Source organism: Ixodes scapularis, unplaced genomic scaffold, assembly GCF_016920785.2.
Source record: "Ixodes scapularis isolate PalLabHiFi unplaced genomic scaffold, ASM1692078v2 PGA_scaffold8__174_contigs__length_109621045, whole genome shotgun sequence".
Lineage (NCBI taxonomy): Eukaryota > Metazoa > Arthropoda > Arachnida > Ixodida > Ixodidae > Ixodes > Ixodes scapularis.
In genome coordinates this window covers 41,554,333-41,566,905 of record NW_024609883.1, presented here as the reverse complement: position 1 = coordinate 41,566,905, position 12,573 = coordinate 41,554,333, and the positions used below count along the sequence as shown (strand labels likewise).

At 45.9% G+C, this 12,573-nt stretch overlaps 1 protein-coding gene across 1 annotated transcript in view; it reads left to right on the top strand.

Moving 5' to 3' along the window:
* The first annotated feature begins 3,048 nt into the window (after positions 1-3,048).
* Positions 3,049-12,573, top strand: part of LOC8031960 — a 138,382-nt gene continuing 128,857 nt past the window's right edge. Inside the window, exon 1 of the mRNA XM_029989481.4 lies at positions 3,049-3,464. The gene's annotated coding sequence lies outside the window, so the exon portion shown is untranslated. The remainder of the gene's footprint in view (positions 3,465-12,573) is intronic.

The following is a 12,573-nucleotide window of genomic DNA, read 5'->3' as shown; positions in this document are numbered from 1 at the left end:
TGGCTTCTAATATTACCTGTCCTAAAAGTCAAATTCCACAATTCCCTCTCTATTAAAGAGAGAGAGGGAGAAAAAAAGAAATAAGCCTGTAATTGACATATCTTAGAAGTAAATTACGTGGATGCTTGTTGTCACAGTCAAAACAATAGTTGTATTCGAAGACGCTCCAACAAAACGGCGTGAGAGCATTAGCTTTTTGAGAACAGTAGCATCATTACTTGGGATATGAACTGTTAACTTGATATTTAGCGTGTGCACTTTTTTTTTAGGCAAATTATCATGCTAAATAGTTTGTCAGGTGTGGCGCCTTCTCGTTGAGCACCAATGGCGGTAAAAGTCAGATTATTATCGATACACTCTTAAAAATACGGGGTGTATAGGAGAACACCCCTTGTTCCGTATGTAACACCCCAAAACTACATTTGGACGTCCAGTCCACTGACTTCGAGCTGGCAATACAAGCTTTCACGAGCGGCTTGATAGCTGTTGGATATAACGTATTAAATAGATAATGTGCGTATCAAAGACTAGAAAAGAAAAATAAACACTGAGGTTTTGCAGCAGGGCTAAAAAAAAACCTTGATTATCTTCCTGTAGCCTTTAGCGAGTACATTAGCTATTTTACAAAGTTGTATCGGTCGACTATCGAGCCACTCTTAAAAGTTTGCATCGTCGGTTTGACGCCTGTGAACTGAACGTCGAATTGTTGTTTTGGGGAGTTACATAGGGGACAAGGGGTGCACCCCTATACACCCTTTATTTCTTAGAGTGTGGTCACTCTGACTATCGATGACTCGGAGAGTCGATAGTCCGAGTGACCATCTACAACTCTACCAAAGTCATACACAAACAAACAAACGAACGAACAAATAAACAAACAAGACGTGTTTTGTGCACTTTTTTTTCTTTTCCAAATTTCGACAGAGACTTAGTGAGTTTCAGCCCACCGAAATTACAGAAGATGAGGCCACCCTCTAAGGTACAGTGCTTCTCAAACCTAAAGGGGCCATGAAATGAATTCTGGGCTGGTATAAATGATTTTAGATTAGGATTTTACTAGTCGCATATCCTTTAGTGGGCCAAAATTAAAGAAGGTAGAAAGTCGAAAGCAAATTCGAAAATATTGCGGACTATTTCGTTCCTCCTTTTCTCTGAAAGCCCTCCGCCTTTTCGTTGCGATACATCCGCGGTACCCGAGGAACGCGTCAGCCGACCCCAGCTCGGGCGCTGGACACGAGCACTGGTGTCACTCGGCGGTGAATCAGTCGACGAATATTTGGATTGGCGCTCATGGCCAATGCTTGCCGTGACGGCACTTATCATCACTTGCGAATGACAAGTTCCATGGTGTGCTTCCCCAGCCCCGCCCGTTTCGATCTAGATGAGCATCGTACCTGCTTGCGGTCGTGTATCAGTACTGCGTGGTGCACGTCAAAGACCCCAGGCTAGCGGTTCTACTGCACTGGATATATTGCTCATCTACAGCTGAGAGACAAGTCACTCGTTGAAGGCAGACTAACCTCAGGACTGCGTAAACATACCCACAACCATTTTTTTTTTCATGGTGTGCAAAAACACGTTGGAAGCTTGGAGTCGTCGCATTTGGTGAAATACTACGCCACGACCAAGTGGTTTTTCATTTCGCTTTTGAGTTGAAGATTAAAGCTAAGGAGAAAGATTTGAAAAATAATTTCATGGGCCTTTTAAGGCGCCGCTCGGTTACCTATATCCTATTTTTTATTGCCGGCTATTCAAAACTAAACTGCTCACACAGCAGCTGGAATGTCTCCCCCGGGCTGGAAATTGTGATCGTGAAGTCAATACTTCACCTGGTTATTCGACTGTTACGGATATAGCACAAAAATGCGCAAAAATCAAACCATCTTGTGGTGGCGTCAAGTTTGGGGAGAACCGTGTGCGTGACATCAAGTGAAATGAATGAGTATGCGGGAATAAACCTCACTAAAAGCGAGATCAGATCGCAAGATACGAAAGAATGAAAGGACAACGTGCGCGGTTCAGCTCCGTTCCGCACGCACGCACACACACATACATGCACACGCACACGTGCGCATTCACACGTAGAGGACCTTGCCCGTATTCACATTTTTGAAAACTTTTATTGCGAGCTGTAGCAAATATTCCTTGCGAAGAAAAAATCTGCAGGGCGGCGCCGACGCACGCAGACCGCGATAAACCACACGACGTTCGTCCATGCATAAGCTAGAAACGTAAAAAGAAAAAAGGAGCTCTCGCTTGGGAAGGTTAGTCGTCAGACGATTTTTACACGCAGTTGCGAGCATGTCGATTGAAATACGCCCTCCCCACCCGAACTACGGCGCTTTGCGGACAACTTGCTGCGTGCTTCGCCAAGCGTGAACCCCCCCCCCCCCCTCTCCCCCAAGAAAAAAAACAAACAAACAAACTACGAAAGAAAATTTTTTCCTTAAACAATCCCCCGCAAATATCCTGCTGCTCTTAGGACAATAACCCACAATAATCTCATCCTCCCCTGGAGCTAGAAATGGAAAGGGATTGCACGTACCGCCAGGCAACGCGCCTTTCGCGCCAGCCGCAGGATAACGCAGCGTAAGCGCGCCACTAGTGTCACAATAAAATATGCATATTCTGAAATGATTATATAGCTTGTTTCCTTATATAGCTGAATTCGCATAATTTTCAACTAAGAATCGAGAGTATTGCGTCGCCGCAGACCCGGCGCAAACCGTGCGCATGGATCATTTTGAAGCGGGCTCGTGTTCAAAGATGGCTTCCGTCAGACACCTGTTCATTCCAGCCAATCAGGAGAACCGTTAAAACCGGAACCGAAACTAAACGCGGACACGCCATTGGTCTCGTGTAAAAGGCGCCATGTTGTGTCGAAACCGGTTGACCGTGCCCTCTTCGCTTACCTGAGCAGGTAGCAAGGGAAATAAGCGGCAGAGTAGAGAGAGAGCGCGCTCAAGGAAAGTAAAACAACAACAAAAATGGCGGCGTGCAGCGACCTCATACGCCGAGTATTTGCACTGGGGGCGGCTGCGCCGCTCTGAGCAGCGGCGGTCGTCGAAGAGCAAACCACTCACTCGTCGGCATGTTTGCGCCGAGCTTAGAGCGCGTCTCGCGAGCTCCGTTGCCGACTCGTCTCGTCACCGTGGATTCGACCCGAGTGCCATAAGATAAAAAGGGAGACTACCGACAACTTCACGGGTCGTCGGCCAATCGACAGCGTCGTCTGCAACGGATACGAGCGGTGTGTGCGCACAGTTGGTCGCCGTCGTCTGCTAGCGAGAAAGTTTCCGTCTGCTCTCTCGGAAGTTGGGTCGCCCGCTACCGGTGTGCGGTTCAACGGAACCGAATTGCGTCCGCACACTTTCGACGACGGTACGAGGAACGGTTGGATTTTCGGTTCTTCGGAAACCTTCTTCGGTTCCAGCGGCTCCCTGGGCTGCACCTGTCGGAGAACCGTGAGTGCATGCAGACGATTTTATGATTAGTTGCGTGGTGCCCATGTCGTTGGACCGGTTTCTGTCCGTGGGTTGGCCAGGCAGTCTGCGTTCTACTACGTCCGGCGGTCAGGATTTTTTTTTATTGCTCTTTACTTCCTTTCCATCACATCGGCGCAAGCGCCTTTGTTGGGAAAAAAATTCTCTCAACCCTTCTGGTTTTGTTTCCGCTAAGATGAGGTTTACGCTCGATTAAGGACGTCTTAAAGACGTCTTCACTTTGTCACGGTTGGCTTCAGCAGAAAGCGAGCGTTAGAAGTGTGCAGAAATAGTTTGTTGCAAGGCGCACGTAATGAATGTTTCGCGTTGTATATTTTGTTGGGGTTAGGTTTGAATGTGTGCTAACTACGGAAACGACCTTCTTGCACCGTTTGCGCCAAACGTGTAAATTGAATGCATTGCCGTTTGATACAGATTAAGGTTAAAACTCATTTTCGGTATAGTTTGGTGCTCTTGTTAGGGCTAACCTGATTATTTAAAACTAGAGCTTATACATACACTGGAAACCAGTGCCTAATTGAAAGCTATTTTATGTATATTCTAGCACCAAAATTTGTAGATGGCGGTTCTTGTTCGGGAATGACGTCGGTGCCATGGGCTAGGCGTTAGTTTCGATATTTTTTATGTCTTATTTCCCACTGCCCCTTTGCTACGAGATGCTCCCGGAATACGAAAACAAACTTCATATGTGTGAGTGAAAACCTTAAATTGCAAAGAACTCTCGAGCTTTTGAACATGTTGGTTTCGATTTCGTCAATTATAATGTCATATCTGGTGATTTCTATAGTGTGGAATAGATCCTGATTGGGACCCTGGTTTATTCCTTCGTGATGCTCTTGAATCATAGGTTATTTTTAGCTCATGCCATTTCGTCACGTCACAACAAAGTGCATATCAATCGAGAAATCATCCCGTTAACTCAATACAATTTTTTTTTGTATTTTTCTAGCTGTATTTTTTTCAACTTAGTGGGTGATTATTATCAGACTAGCATGACCATTTTCATAGACCACTTCTAGCATTTATTTGATTATATAATCGCGAGAAATTAACGACACAAACGATTTGTATGGTGAAAATACAATATTTCTTTGTAATATTGTGAGCACATGGTTTGAGTCGCCGCCAATGCGTATACTGTTTTCTTTTTTTTTTTTCTTTTTTTCCGGTTTACAGCGTGGATTAATTTGGTCCGAGTTCTCATAAACAGACAGGCCGTTATCTGCCTAAACACTACTCACGCCTAACTTGCTTTTTTTTCTTTCTTTTTTTGCTTTTGCTGATGACTATTTTCTTTCTGTTACCACCAACAATACATAGTGTGAAATCATCGGTCTAATTATGATTCACTTTTATTAAACACTCGCCCATTAAAAAAAGAAGAAAAGGGAGGTTTATTGGAAAGACAATTGCTTGTCTAACTCCGCCGTAGAACGCATTTCATGTATATAGCTTCCTGTTTATGGGACATCTTAACGATGATAATGTTTCGTGGGGCGATTTCAAAATTTGAAGGGAGGAGGGGAGGGAGAGATACCAGCAGCATAATATATATTCCTTCCCAGTGGAGCGCGACGTCATACGTTTAAAAGCACTCAAACAACCAAAACAAAACAAAAATCGGAAATCGCATTAAACAAAACCACGAATAAGCCCAATCTTTCGGCAAAAGACCCGCCGCCCGAGCATTCTTCGGGTTTCTGTAATGTTTCCTTTCGGTCACCTTCGATTATCCTTCCTGTTCCATTTAAAGGACTCGTCTTACGCAATATTTGCGACGAGAGAATACACTGGTTGCGTGGCGTCGTCTACCGGGCACACCAGGAACACTTCAGATCTGCGTAAAACTAGACTGAAGGTTTTTTTTCCCAGTAATTTCCGAGATTAAAATTAACGCAGTATACCGCGAGAAATGACCGCCTCATAGCGTTGTCAGAATTCTTGCAACCACACACGGCGAAAGAAGTATTTATTTATTCAAAATACGTTACAGGCTCATTAGGAGCACTGCGTAAGCGGAAGCATTTGAACAGATAAATATATTTAAAAAAACAAAAACGGAACAAATAATAATACACAAAACAAATGTACAGGTGCCGCTCAATTTTACGCATAAAAGTCAGCCGGATTATACACGACGAATACGTTATTAAATATATGATAGAGGAAGAAAAAAATATAGGCTTTTTCACGAAAAATAGGTGTCAATAGAGAGTTTTAGTAGATCGTTCCCATGACTCCGATAACGATATCCCGATACTTCGCCACCGCCTCCCTTGCGCATGCATAGTATCGTTATCGGGGCTATCGGGGGTATCGGAACGATCTACTAAAACTCTCTAGTAATGGTTAGTAATGGTGACTATGGATTCGGGAAGGTTGTTCTTCCAGGTGCGGATGCCTCGTGGCATACAGCTGAAATGAATGGACGAATAAGCTCTCGGGTGTGCGTTTACATTCACTTAACGCCGGTGTGTGTTGATAGGATGCCGGCATAGTTGCACCGAACCGTGACCATCACGTTCGCTCGACGAAGCGCCGCACCGACAAAGCATCATCGAGGCCGGACCGTGTGTGAACGCGCGCCTTCCGTCTTCGGTGTTGCACTTATCGCGACAGTTTCAAATATTGTCCGACCGAACGCCTCTCTGTATACGGCGAGCAAATAACGTCGCTCATTTCGTGACACGCTCGCGTCGTAACTGTGGCACACGAAAAACGAAACAAAAACAAAGGGTTTCCCGCGTGGCACCAAGAGTGCGTATCGAAACAAACGCTTACACGTCGCGGCGCGATATCCTTTCGACACTATAGGAAGTATTCACTGGCGGCCATGGCTGTGTGCGCGACTGCTGAGCGCGTGCTGATAGCTAGCTTCCAGGGTTCTTTTGCAACGTGCATTCCACACCGTCAAAATGGCCGGTCTTAGCAGCCTATTAATGGGGCTTCGTTTTGAGCATGCGCTCTAGACAGCACCCACAAATATGGCGCCCAGTGAATACTCCTTATATGTTTGGTACGCGCGCCCTAATACTGTGCGATCTTTTGTTTAGGTGTGTATATATATATATATATATATGTATGCTTTCGGCTGTCAGTTGATGAGTTGATGTTGATGAGCAGGGATTTGCATTCCGTGGCGCAGTTAGTGCGAACACGTTTCATCGGCGACATGAACTGGGGTCTTACGCAACGAGAAGAAGAAAGCACCGAAAATCCAACTTTCTTTTTCGGGAGATCCCGTTTCGATTATCCTTTTGTGTCTTGTCTGAACGGATACGTAGGTATCGACGGTAACTATTTGGTCATGTAAAAAAAACTTCGGAGGGGGGCAAAAAAATAAGAAAACTGCGATTGCGTGTTACACAATTGCATCCAGCTTCGTCAGGCCACCCATTGAATAAAGCGGATATACAGCTTATTTGCGGCAGAAGACGTTCGTTCCTCCTACCATTTTGATTTATAACCCGAGTTTTTTTGTTATTTTTAGATTCTTGGTTTTTGTTTTCTTGGCAGAGCCGTCGAACTCCCTTTCCAAGGTCTCTAATCCTCCGGCGTCGCGCATTATTCCGAGTCGTGGCATCGCGAAAAGTTTTTTTTTTTTTTTTTTTTGCTTTTTATTAAATGCTTTTACTCGAAGAATTTTTGACTTGCTGGATGTTTTTTCACAATCGGCGTGGGTGTCTTTGCGACGAAGATACAGCATAAATGCCCACACGTTCAGACCGTTTACTTATTGCGAGAAAAAAAAAAAAAAGAAGGAAAGGAAGACCAGTTTAAGGTCACGCTCAAAAGGGATGGGTACTCAACACGCAGATGTGCAGCTATAGAGTTACAACTATACTTGAATTCGCCTAAAGAACTACAGAAAAAAAAAGAGAAAAGTCTCACTTTTTGCGGAGAAACTTTACTCCTGTGTGGGGTGGATTTAGATGTATGTGAGTGCGTTTTAGGTTGGTCGTTCCATTAGTTTATCAAGACGTACAAGTGCTTCACACCCCAAGGCATTGTTTGTTCTTCCGACAACCAAGTCTTGCGAGAACTACCTTTTACAGCGCATAAAGAATGCGCGAAACTTTTTTTTTTTTTTTTTTTTTTATGTGACAAGGATTATAACTTCGCTCGTTTTCATTTTGGCTCGGTAAGGGCCTCGTCTCCAGCAAGGTCCCTGACAGCTTCTTACGAAAGCACTATCTGGTTGGTTTCGTCTCCTGCGTGTCATGACTGGCAACACTGACTGCTTGAACATCGACTCCTCTCCGTGGTTAATTATACATCTGTCCTTGATAAAACAAGAAAATGAAAGACATACAGAGAGTCGAATTTAAAAGGGGGGGGGGGGGGGGATTTGATGCACACTAAACACTCCCTCAGTTTTTTTTACTCCCCTATCAGAGTTCACTACAGTATCCCTCTGGCATGCAGATGGGGTGCAGTAACTCTCCCAACAACAGAGGTGTCATTTGCGTCTTTTCAGCACGGAGAAAGAGTGTAATTGCTACTTTATCAAATACATTTCGGGGAGTTGTGACCGGGAGTTTGGTGACCATGGGTGTTGATTTACTTTCCATAGCAGGTCTCTCGTAGAATTGGGTCCTCGCTGGCTTCCCTCCATAAGAAACTTTTAAAGAAGTGCGAGCAGAGACATCGCTGAAGCAGTGTGTCCGGGAGAGCCCATGGGCTCTCTGGAAGAGAGTCACTTTACTCCGTTCTTTAGTTTCGGACACGGGACATGCTATGGATTCATCCAGGTAGCAAGATATCTCTCTAGCTCATCCTGCGCAATTTTAATTTTGTTTCCGTTGGTTTGCGTAGTAATTGGTAATTTGGTATGAATCCTAGAGGTACTATTTGTTTAGATGCACCCATTCTTACAGAAAAGTATCCGGTAAATGAACTGAAGCGTATTCGTGTGCAGCTATTCGATTATCGACTGGTTTCCTGCAGAACGGTTTCCCGTAATAACACGTCCTATGGAAGGAAACTACGGGATCTGCCAGGTGACCTCGTGAAAAATTGTCTGCTATGAAAAATAGTCTGCTGCAAAGTCGTCTACCACCAATTTAATGGCTCAAATATTCTCGGCTGCGAGTGGCTACGGAGCCAGCCGTTGCAGATAAGTCTATTACGGGTCCCTCGCCTTCTTTCAGTTTTTTTTTTATTTTTTTTTAAGAATCTTATTTAGAAGTTACCCAACGATTTCCGTTATTCGTGGCAGACGAAAAACGTTCCGCCGCAGGAAGGGAGCTTCCTGCAAAAAGACGACCGCAGAGGAAGTAAGAAAAGAAAAAAAAAAGGAATGAAACGAAACGCGACGAAGTCGGTGATGGTGCTACCTTCTTCATATATTCTCAATTGCTTTCGCCCTTTACGATTCACCGTTGTTTATTTTCTTCATTTCGGTTTCAAGGACGTTTTGGACGTCGGGTCTTTCGGGCGACCTACTTTCATATGCGCATTGATAGCAGACAGCTCTCAGTAGTTGGTCTTCGCTGGAGTCGTGAGCGGCTGCCGGCGGGGAGGGCGAAAACGAGAAGGTCCCAACAGGTGGCAGGGGGGCTGGCGCTGTCTGTCGCCCCTGCCGCCAGGGGGCCAGAGGGCGTCCTTTTCTTCTTTCCGCCGCTACCCGCTGCGAGGCGCTGCATGACTGACATTTTATGCGGCCCGTCACTTGTTGTTTGTTAGCTACGTCGATTGCTGTCAGTGCCGCCGATGATGCAGGAGGTCTTTGTTGCTGTTTCGCGCTGATTGCGTGAAAGTATACGTCCGAACAAGGTACGGCAGACGGCGGTTATTGGTTGTGACCCCAAACGAGGCGTCTGGTGGCGCCATCTGGTAGCAAAGCAAATGTACCGGTTCGATGCAGTCGTGTGGTTCTCGTAAACCTTTAATTTAGAAAAAGAAAGTTGCTTTTAAACAACTATGACCTATCTCACTAGTTACGCGCAGTACCGTGAAAGCCACGGATGAAAGAAAGAGGAAAGCCGCTTTTGTACGACGTTTGAGTGACGCCTAATCTATTGTTGGAGGAAAGCGACGTGGGGATACACAAAGGAGGGTCCGGCTAAGAGGGGAGTTTCTCCTACCCCTCTTATCCAACTGCTAACGCTACACCCTCACCCCTGCATTTTTGGTAACGCTGCACGCAGCCATACTACTCGTTTTCACACACACACACACACACAAAAAAAAAAGTTTGCGCATTATTTATGCGCTGAACGCAATAGTTCTCACAAGATTTGATTGTCAGAGCACTATGCTTTTGGCATTTGAAACGTGTAAGTCTTGATAATATAACCGGTATAATTCATCCAGATATATCCTAATTCACCACACGAAAAAGTAAGCACTAACGCCCCGCGAAAACACCTTAGTGTGTGCATGCGTGTGTGTGTGTGCGTACTTGCGCGTGCGTGCGTGCGTGCGTGTGTGCGTGTGTGTGCCTGTGTGCGTGTGCCGTTCGGCGTCACCTGGATTGAGTTTGCATTGAAAACGGATGCTGCGTCAAGGTTCCGCGAGTATAATCGCATCCAATCACACACTTGGTACCCAAGAAATGGCGACTACCAATGTTGCTCGACGGGCTTTTGAAAAAGGGTCTATTGCGTACAGCGAAATACCGTACGTCTTAGAAGAGCAAACTTGTACGAAGTGTGTACCTTGGAGAGGATGACACAAGCCTCATTACTCAAAATTTTAAATGGTTCCGCCGAACATCGGTGCGGCTTATACAAGGAGCAAGGAGCTACGTAAAGTGATACTTGTACCTATACTCCGTGTCACCAGTTGTGTGCAGTGCAGGCGAAGGCAACACCAGGCGAAGAGAGATAGGGCGAGCATTAGGAAGGCAGGACGGGAGAGGGGGATATGGAGAGCGAGGGCTGAAAGGGAGAGAACTAGGAACGTTAGAAAGCAGAGGGGGCTTGTGTCCTTTTCCCCAGCCTTCCTAGAGCTTGCCCCTTCTCACCTCGCCTGGTGTTGCCTTGCCTGTACGGCGGGCAACTAGTGGCACGGAGTATAGTGACTTTTTTTCAGTAACAAAATACCAACCTAGTGAATTTTTTTTTGTTGTTGGTATTTTTAAGAGAAGGAACGAGTAGCATGTTTTCGCTACTTTTTGATAAAGTAACTAGTCAAGATGTTTGGTTATTTCTGGAGGTGAACGAGTGGAGTAGAACATACCCAAACTATAGTTCTCACCCCAGTTCGCGCCCGTAATTTGCACGACAGGGAAACGCTAGATGGACCATAAAAAATGTGCACAAGGCGGACCGGCATATAGCCACGGTTATCCTCGAATTAACGCACTAAAAAGCGAGGAATTATTAACGACGGCAAATTTACTGGGAGCGGCCACTGCTTCACGGAAACGACACATTCAGAGTGACGAGAAAATAGCGCGTTACATTCCAGCTGAGGTAGCGCAGTCCTCTTTAATCGCAGGAACGAGTAACGTTCTAATGACAGGTTAAAAGTTCTGGAGAAGACCCTTCCGTCTCTTTCCACTCTACCAGAGCGAACTCTGGATAGAAGGTCGCCTCCTCTCCGGCGTTCGCTCTGCTAAAGTGGAAAAAGGTGGGAGGAGTAACTAGACTCTCAAAAAAAAGGCATATTCTTACACCCCTTATTCAATATACGACAACCCAAAACTTTAGTTCGACGTACAGCATGCTGAGGTCGAACCGACGGTCCCAACTTTCACGAGCGGCTTGATAGCCGAGTGGTACAAACTAATAAAATAGCTGAAGTACGTGGTACTGACTACAAAAAAAGTGATGGGTGTTTTTTTCGCCCTACCGTAACACCGTTTCTTTTTTTTTTTGTAGTCTTTGATACGTGCTTTAGCTATTTAATGAGGTATATATCACCGTTCTCAAGCCCCTCGTAAGAGTTGGGGCCGTCTGTTCGACGTCATTGCACTGTACGTCGAACTGAAGTTTTAGGGTGTCGTATACGGGACAAGGGGTGTAAGAATACACCTTTTTTTTTCTGAGTGTATATTAACTCCTCCCACCTCTATGGGCGTTTACAGTTACGGCCTCAGGGCGCCGCCATCTTTCTGCTGGTGTGGGTAGATCGTCTAATAGTCAGGCATTGCTGAAGCTGTGGGTACGCCTCAGCAATGCTTGACAATCAGACGATCTACCCACAACAGAAGTAAGATGGCGGCGCCCAGAGACCGTACTTGCAGAGCTATCACCGACTATAATTTCTTTTTGCAACGAGCAACGCGTAACTGTATTTAGTTCCATGATTTCAGTAACGTGTACAGGAACGCCTTTTACTTGAACATTTCAATTACTGCGGAATATGTAGTGAGATATTCCGCAGTGAGTCTTCGAGTACGAGACGGTACGTTCTATGTACTGTCTCGTACTCGCATGTGCGGAGGTAGATTGTTTCGTCTGATCCGGTGGCGAATCGAAAAACGTGCGGGGGTCGTGCCCACCGCCAGCCTCTCATGGTCAATGCGGACGGAACGAGCGACCCTGGTGATGTTGTCCCAGTCCATTATCTTTGGGTACCGCTAGGCGGGCTGCGAATGCGGGTCAGATTGGCCTTTCCAAGGCCCCCCTTCTTTCTTCTCCTGCCGGATTTTTAAGGGGAAAATGAACGTTTGGCGGATGCGAACGAGCCGCTGTTCCGGTATCGGCGCTGGTGTCGCAGTTGGTTGGAACGCTGCAAATCACGTATAGTTTGTTGCATCGTTATAGATTAGCTGGGTTGTGGAACTTCCGCTAATTGTTGTGTTGCCCAGTTGTGGAACTCGCGCTACTAGAATAGCCGGGCTGTGGAACTACTTCCCCGGTGCCTCTCGGGGCGTTAAGCACGAATTTCTTCTTGTTTGCCACGCTTCAGTGTTGCTGCGACGCAAGGAGTTTAAGTGGGCGGGGCCTCTCTTTCGGATCGGTATGTCGCAAACAGCCACTGACAGCTTGAGAAACGCGCGGTTTATTTTCCTTCGCGTTCCTCGCTTCGTGATTGGCCATTGGGTAGTCTTTTCGGCTAAATGCTGCGATGTCATTGGCTGTCAGGGACGATAATGAGATGCGATCGGGACTATCTGGAC